Consider the following 8519-nt stretch of genomic DNA (forward strand, 5'->3'; position numbering starts at 1 on the left):
GCAATAGACAAAGACTTCTAAGTACAAAACATACATAAATACTTGTTATAATACAAACTGTTACAATTTTTTAAATGCTGAATCAAAATATGGATGTCATCATACCTACAAAGATATTAAAGCCTCTAGGTCTTTCATCTTGATTTTTGCTTTTCCACTGTTTGTGTACTATATGGTACAGAAAGTGAGGAAAATTCTCTACAATTTTGATACTGATTATCTCATCTCCCCAGTCCTGGAAATGTGTGCACTATCACCAGGTCATTTGGAAATACTTACAGTGTTAATAGGAAAAAGGAGATTAAATACCTATTATCTTGATTTACTCAGAGTATGGTGACCCATATCCAAAACCTGGTTTCAGTGTACCAAGATTTTCCGTTGGCCACTTCTTTATCAAGTGCACAAAAATATATTTAGGTGATATTTAGTGATGTTTTGGCCTGAATAAGCAATGCATTACTCAAAAGACACAAGGGTTATCAAATTAATTTATAATATATATCAATAGATACACAGACGCACACACACATAATGACTTCCAAATCCTTAAACTATACCATTAAATCGACAAACTTTTCCATTAACACAATACAGTCATTATTTATCAAACTATCAATAATACTGTCCTCAAATATGAGAATCAAATTGTATTTCTATATCAAACATTAAGAGAGAAGTTGCCAAAAAAACATATTTTCATTTTTTTATCTTCAACTTTTACTTTCTCAAAAATTAGTAAAATGTTACAATTTTCAACAGAAGGTATATTACATGATTCATACGATTGATTGAATCATACCATGTACTGGAACATTAGAGCTCTGTTTCCTTCTGTCAGCCAAACTTGGTTCCTGTACATTACTTCTTCACAGCAAGCTGGGACAATTAGCTCAAAAGCCCACCAGTGCCAAACTTTATTTTTTTTAACAAATCCAGGAACATATCCAATTGCTTTTCATGTATCCCGAATAACTTAGCAAATTAGAGCCTCCCTGAATTACACACATAGCAATGCTGTATCTGGCATTTGCTAACCACAGATAAGATGTACCTGACTACAAAAGACCCCAATTCCAAGTGGCTGCCCTTTGTAGTTCCATACCTTGGAGACTGCCAGGTGTGCTGTTGAGGGACATCAGCCAGTTTTGTGAGGGCTCTCCCGACATTCGCTGTTCCCCAGGAGACTTTCACCCTCTTTGCTCTCTGGATGATGACTCTGAGTTCCTGCCTCTGAAAAAAAAAAAAACCTGATGTAAGGGAAGACTCTTCTCACTTGTAATATTAATCTAACCCACATAAAACTCTATGTTCCTACCACCTAGTGATCCTGTTTTTTGTTTTTTTTGTTTTTTTTTTGATTAGCCATAATATTTTTGAACTCACTGCCCCTTCTAAAGTTTCAAAGTATTTTAAAAAATAAATAAATCTGACTTTTAAGATATCTGAACTACAATGAGTTATCACTGCTCCCTTATTAAAATGGCTGAAAGGAAAAAAAAATAAATAAATAAAGGCAGATTACAACATGTGTGTTATTGGAAATGCAAAATAACAAGTACTCATACATTATTGGTTGGAAGCAGGAATACAGAATAGCTACTTTGGAAAGCAGTTTAGTTCATACTTATAAAGTTAAACATGCACAGCTATATAACATAGCAATGTTATTCTTAAGTATTTAGCTTAGGGAAGGAAATTTTTATTTTTCACAAATAATAAAATAATAAAAAATGAAATGAATTTTGATTACCCTAGATATTGGAACATAAGTTCTATATGTGAATGTGTATGGAAGCTTTATCCATAATCATAAAAATGCAAATAACTCAGATGTCCTTAAATGAATGGATACATAAACTTTGGTATATCTATATAATTGAATGCTGTTGTTGTTTAGTCATTAAGTTGTGTCTGACTCTTTTGCAATGGGCTGTAGATTTCCCAGGTAAGAATACTGGAGTGGGTTGGGTTGCTATTTTCTTCTCTGTGTTATCTTCCCAACCCATAGATTGAATCCACATAACCTGCTTTGGAAGGTGGATTCTTACCACTTGGATACAGCTCAGCAATAATAAAGGAATGTGAACTATGACTTCATGCAGTAATTGGAGAGATCTCTAAGATAGCTGAGGGAAAGAACCCAGTCTCTAAAGCTTATGTAATGCATGATGCTCTTGACAATACAGACTATAATGACAAAGAATTGATCAGTGGTTGACAGGGCCCAGGATGGGAAGAAATGTAACTAAAGAGGAATAGCCCAAAAGAGGTCTGGGGGTTGATGTGTCCTAATTGCAGTTGTTAATACACAAGTCTATGTTTTTGTTGTTGTTGTTTAGTTGCTAAGTGGTGTCCAATTCTTGCTACCTCATGGACTGTTGTTTACCATGCTCCTTTGTCCATGGAATGTCTCAGATAAGAATACTGGAGGGCGTTGCCATTTCTTTCTCCAAGGGATCTTCCTGACTCAGGTATCAAATCTGTTTATCCTCCATTAGCAGGTGTATTCTTTACTGCTGAGTCACCAGGGAAGCCCATACAAATCTCTGATGTGTTAAAATTCATAGAAATGAAAAGCACATCTAACAAATTTTACTGTATACTACTTCAAAATAACAACTAAAAAGGTATTTGAATGAATAAGGATAGAAAGTAGTAGTATTGAATTATATATATATATATATATATATATATATATATATATATATTTTATCCTTGAATTGTATATTTGCCTACTCCTCTATAGAAACAAGGACTTCTTTGGTAGTTCAGAAGGTAAAGGATCTCCCCTTAAGAGGGGAATGGCAACCCACTCCAATATTCTTCCCTGGAGAATTGGATGGACTAACCATGTGGTCCCAAAGAGTTGGACGCGACTGGATAATAGCACTGTTACTTTCATATAGAAACAACTTCTGCATAAGTCTGCTGTTGAAATAACCCATTATTATCATCATTGTATTTTATTTCATGCTATTTACCTTAAGTTTTATTACAATTTTTATGTTTATAATTTAATGTAGTCTCTCACTGAAATTAAAACTATTATCTCACAAGACATTTTAAATCATTATTTATATGGCTTACATTTTAAACTATGCATGCTTCTCTATTATTATTATCATATGTTGCAAATAAGTCAAATTTTAAAATAGGTATACTTTCTGATCTCATTATTAATAGTAAATTTTGCTGAAAGTTTTTATTTTATGATCCAATAAAGCTTTTTCTTGATTTACAAATGTTCAAAACAATATTTTTTCATGGAACATTTTATTGTCCTCTGAATTACCATAAGATTCCCTACTTTTGCCTCAGCACTACTGCATTCCACTTTCATCACAGTAGTCAGAATCAACCTTCTGAACATCAGACCATGTTTCTCTTCACAAAACACTTCAAGGGCTCCCTAGGTCAGGGTCAAAATCAAAGTGCTTTAGATGTGCTCTGAGATTCTGACTCATTTACTTATAGCTAATGTTTCTATTTGTATCCACGAGAATGTAATATCTATAGGAGCAGAAATATTGGTCTGTTTTATTTACTATCTTCAAGTGCTTGATATAGTACTTAGCAAACAGGTGCCCAGGAAATATTTGCTCAATAAAGGAGGAAAATAGAGATACTCATTTGTGCATAAGACTTTTCTATTGGATATAAAATAAAATTGGTTATTATCATACATAGGGTAAAACGGTTTACAAAATTAATTTGCTTTCTAAAAAAATGTGTCAAAATATTCCCCAAAAATTGTGATTAAATATCAGTTAATCTCAGCTCAATCACTAAATTGTGTCCAACTCTTTGTGACCCCATGGACTGCAGCAAGTCAGACTACCCTGTCCATCATCAACTCCTGGGGCTTGCTCAAACTCATGTCCATAGAGTCGGTTATGCCATCCAACCATCTCATCCTTTGTTGTCCACTCTCCTCCTGCCTTCAATCTTTCCCAATATCAGGATCTTTTCCAATGAGTCCTTTCTGTGCACCAGGGGAGCAAAATATTGGTTTCCATTTCAGCATCAATCCTTCCAATGAATATTCAGGAATGATTTCCTTTAGAATTGACTGGTTTGATCACCTTGCAATGCAAGAGTCTCTAAAGTGTCTTCTCCAACACCACAGTTAAAAAGCATCAATTCTTCCGTCCTCAGGTTTCTTTATAGTCCAACTCTCACATCCATACATGACTATTGGAACAATCGTAGTTTTGACTAGATGGACATTTGTCGGCAAAGTATGTGTCTGCTTTTTAATACACTGTCTACGTTGGTTATAACTTTTATTCCAAGGAGCAAGTATCTTTTAATTTCATGGTTGCAGTCACCATCTGCAGTAATTTTGGAGCCCCCAAAAATAAAGCCTGTCATTCACTATTTCCATTGTTTCCCCATATATTTGCCATGAAGTGATAGGAACATGTGCCATGATCTTCCTTTTTTTTTAATGCTGAGTTTTAAGCCAGCTTTTTCACTCTACTTTTTATCAAGAGGCTTTTCATCAAGAGGCTCTTTAGTTCTTCTTTGCTTTCTGCCATGAGGGTGAAAGATTCGCTGTTCTGTCATCAGTCTATCTGAGGTTATTTATCTATCTCCCAGCAATTTGATTCCAGCTTGTGCTTCATCTAGGCCAGCATTTCACATGATATATTCTGCATATAAGTTAATAAGCAGGATGATAATATACAGCCTTGGCATACTCCTTTTCCGATTTGGAACCAGTCTGTTGTTCCATGTCCAGTTCTAACTTTGCTTCTTGACCTGCATACAGATTCCTCAGGATGCAGGTAAAGTTTTCTGGTGTTCTCATGTCTTGAAATATTTTCCAGAGTTTTTAGTGATCCACATAGTCAAAGGCTTTGGTGTAATCAATAAAACATAAGTAAATGTTTTTCTGGAACTTTTTGGCTTTCTTGATGATCCAACTGATGTTGGCAATTTGATCTCTAGTTCCTCTGTCTATCCTTAATCCAGCTTGAACATCTGGAACTGCACAGTTCATGTACTTCTGAAGCCTGTCTTGGAGAATTTTGAGCATTGCTTTACTAGCATGTGAGATGAGTGCAATTATGCAGTTAGTCTGAATATTCTTTGGCATTGTCTTCCTTTGGGATTGGAATGAAAACTGACCTTTTCCAGTCCTGTGTCCACAGCTGAGTTTTCCAAATTTGCTGGCATATTGAGTGCAGCACTTTCACAACATCATCTTTTAGGACTTGAAATAACTCAACTGGAATTCTATCCATTCCACTAGTTTTGTTTGTAGTGATGCTTCCTAAGGGCCACTTGACTTCACATTCCAGGATGTCTGGCTCTAGGTGAGTGATCACACCATCGTGATTATCTGGGTCATGAAGATCTTTTTTTTTGTACAGTTCTTCTGTGTATTCTTGCCATGTCTTCTTAATATCTTCTGCTTCTTTTGAGTCTATAGAATCTCTTTTAAGTCCTTTATTATGTCAATCTTTGCATTAAATATTCCCTTGGTATCTCTAATTTTCTTGAAGAGATCTCTAGTCTTTCCCATTCTACTGTTTTCCTCTATTTCTTTGCAGTGATCACTGATCACTGAGGAAGGCTTTCTTATCTCTCCTTGCTATTCTCTATAACTCTGCACTCAAATGGGTATCTTTCCTTTTCTCATTTGCCTTTAAATTATCTTATTTTCTGAGCTATTTGTAAGACCTATTCAGACAACCATTTTGTCTTTTTCATTTATTTTTCTTGGGGACGGTCTTGATCACTTTCTCCTGTACAATGTCATGAACCTCTGTCCATAGTTCTTTGGGCACTTTGTCTTTCAGATCTAATCCCTTGAATCTATTTGTCCCATCCACTGTATAATCATAAGGGATTTGATTTAGGTCATAACTGAAAGATCTAGTGGGTTTCCCTACTTTCTTCAATTTACATCTGAATTTTGCATTAAGGAGTTCATGATCTGAGCCAAGATCCCAGTCTTGTTTCTGCTGACTGTATAGAGCTTCTTCATCTTTGGCTACAAAGAATATAATCAATCTGGTTATGCCCATGTGTAAGGTCTTGTCTTAAGTTTCTGGAAAAGGGTGTTTTCTGTGACCTGTGCATTCTGTTGGCAACATTCTGTTAAACTCTCACCTGCTCCGTTTTGTATTCCAAGGCCAAATTTGCCTGTTACTCCAGGTATCTCTTGAATTCCTACTTTTGCATTCAAGTCCCCTGTAATAAAAAGGACATGTTTTGGGGGTATTAGTTCTAGAAGATTTTGTAGGGCTTCATAGAGCCATTCAACTTCAGCTTCCTCAGTGTTACTGTTTGGGACATAGATTTGGATTCCTGTGATATTGAATGGTTTACCTTGGAAATTAATGGAGATCATTCTGTGGGTTTTGAGATTGCATCCAATTACTGCATTTTGGACTCTTTTGTTGACTATGATGACTACTCTGTTTCTTCTAAGGGATTCTTACCCACAGTAGTAGATAGAATGGTATCTGAGTTAAATTCACCCATTGCAGTCCATTTTAGTTCACTGATTCTTAAAATGTTGATGGGCACTCTTGCCATCTCCTATTTGACCACTTCCAATTTGCCTTGATTCATGGACCTAACATTCGAGGTATGCAATATTGTTCTTTACAGCATCAGACTTTACTTTCATCACCAGTCCCATCCACAACTTGGTGCTTTTTTTTTGTTTTGTCTTTGTCTCTTCATTCTTTCTGGAGTTATATCTCCACAGATCTCCTGTAGCATATTGGGCATCTATCAGCCTGGTGAGTTCATCTTTCTGTATCCTGTATTTTAGCTTTTTAATGCAGTTCATAGGGTTCTCAAGGCAAGAATACTGAAGTCTCTTGCTATTCCATTCTCCAGTGGATCACATTTTGTCAGAACTTTTCACCATGACCCGTCCATCTTGGGTAGCCCTACACAGCATGGCTCATAGTTTAATTGTGTTAGACAAGGCTGTGGTCCATATGCTCAGCCTGCTTAATTTTCTGTGATTTTGATTTTCATTCTGCCTGCCCTCTAATGGATAAGGATAAGAGGCTTATGGAAGCTTCCTGATGGGAGAAAAGACTGAGGGGGAAACTGGGTCTTGTTCTGATGGGTGGGGCCAAGGTCAGTAAATGTTTAATCCAATTTTCTGTTGATGCTATGTTCCCTCCCTGTTGTTTGACCTGAGGCCAAACTATGGTGGAGGTAATGAAGCTAATGGCAACCTCCTTCAAAATGTCCCATGGATTCACTGCTGCACTCAATGCCCCCAACCCTGCAGCAGGCCACCTTTGACCCATACCTTCATTAGAAATTCCTGGATACTCATGGGCAAATCTGCATCAGTCCTTTGTGGGGTCACTGCTTCTTTTTCTTGGGTCCTGGTGCACACAAAGTTCTGTTTGTCCCCTCCAAGAGTCTGTTTCCCCAGTCCTGTGTAAGTTCTGAAGGCTCTATGGTGGGGTTAACGGCGACCTACTCCAAGAGACTTCCCTCATAGCTCAGTTGGTAAATCATCTTCCTGCAATGAAGGAAGCTCAGATTCAATTCCTTGGTTGGGAAGATCCCCCAGAGAAGGAAATGGCAACCCCCTTCAGTATTCTTGCCTGGAGAATCACATGAACAGAGGAGCCTGGCAGGCTGCAGTCCACAGGATCACAAGAGTTGGGCACGACTTAGCAACTAAACCACCACCACCATCTCCAAGAAGGCTTATGCCATACCCAGGTCTGCTTCACCCAGTACCTTCGCAGGAGACACTCAAACACAGTTCTGGCTCAGTCTATGGGGGGGTAGGGGGGTGGCGGTGGGGTCTCTGGGTCCTGGTGCATATAAAGTTTATTTAAGCCCTCTGAGGTTTTCTGGCGGGTAAGGGGTTTGATTCTAAACACAATTTCCCCCCCGCTATGGTCTTACTTACATCTTTGGCTGCAAAGAATATAATCAATCTGATTTCAGTGTTGACCATCTGGCGATGTCCATGTGTAGAGTCTTCTCTTGTGTTGTTGGAAGAGGGTGTTTGCTACGACCAGTGCATTTTCTTGGCAAAACTCTATTAGTCTTTGTCCTGCTTCATTCCATATTCCAAGGCCAAAGGCAGGCACACTGAAAGCACACTCACAGAAAACTACTCAATGTAATCACACTAGGACCACAGCCTTATCTAACTCAATGAAACTAAGCCACGCCCCTGGGGCAACCCAATACGGGCGGGTCATGGTGGAGCGATCTGACAGAATGTGGTCCACTGAGGAAAGGAATGGCAAACCACTTCAGTGTTCGTGCCTTGAGAACCCCATGAATAGTATGAAAAGGCAAAATGATAGGATACTTAAAGAGGAACTGCCCAGGTCAGTAGGGGCCCAATATGCTACTGGAGATCAGTGGAGAAATAACTCCAGAAAGAATGAAGGGATGTCGCCAAAGCAAAAACAATACCCAGCTGTGAATGTGACTGGTTATAGAGGCAAGGTCCAATGCTGTAAAAAGCAACATTGCATAGGAATCTGGAATGTCAGGTGCTGGGAGCCAGCGTG

General features: G+C 37.9%; 1 long non-coding RNA gene across 1 annotated transcript; it reads right to left on the minus strand.

The window, feature by feature from the left end:
• Positions 1–628: 628 nt before the first annotated feature.
• LOC129619577 (uncharacterized) lies at positions 629–8063 on the minus strand. The gene is made up of 4 exons (XR_008697934.1): positions 7904–8063; positions 7286–7504; positions 6121–6201; positions 629–1233 (listed from the first exon to the last, which is right to left on the minus strand). It is a non-coding gene; the product is annotated as an uncharacterized LOC129619577 (long non-coding RNA).
• Positions 8064–8519: the final 456 nt, after the last annotated feature.

This window comes from Bubalus kerabau, chromosome 9 (genome assembly GCF_029407905.1).
Source record: "Bubalus kerabau isolate K-KA32 ecotype Philippines breed swamp buffalo chromosome 9, PCC_UOA_SB_1v2, whole genome shotgun sequence".
NCBI classification, from domain to species: Eukaryota; Metazoa; Chordata; class Mammalia; order Artiodactyla; family Bovidae; genus Bubalus; species Bubalus kerabau.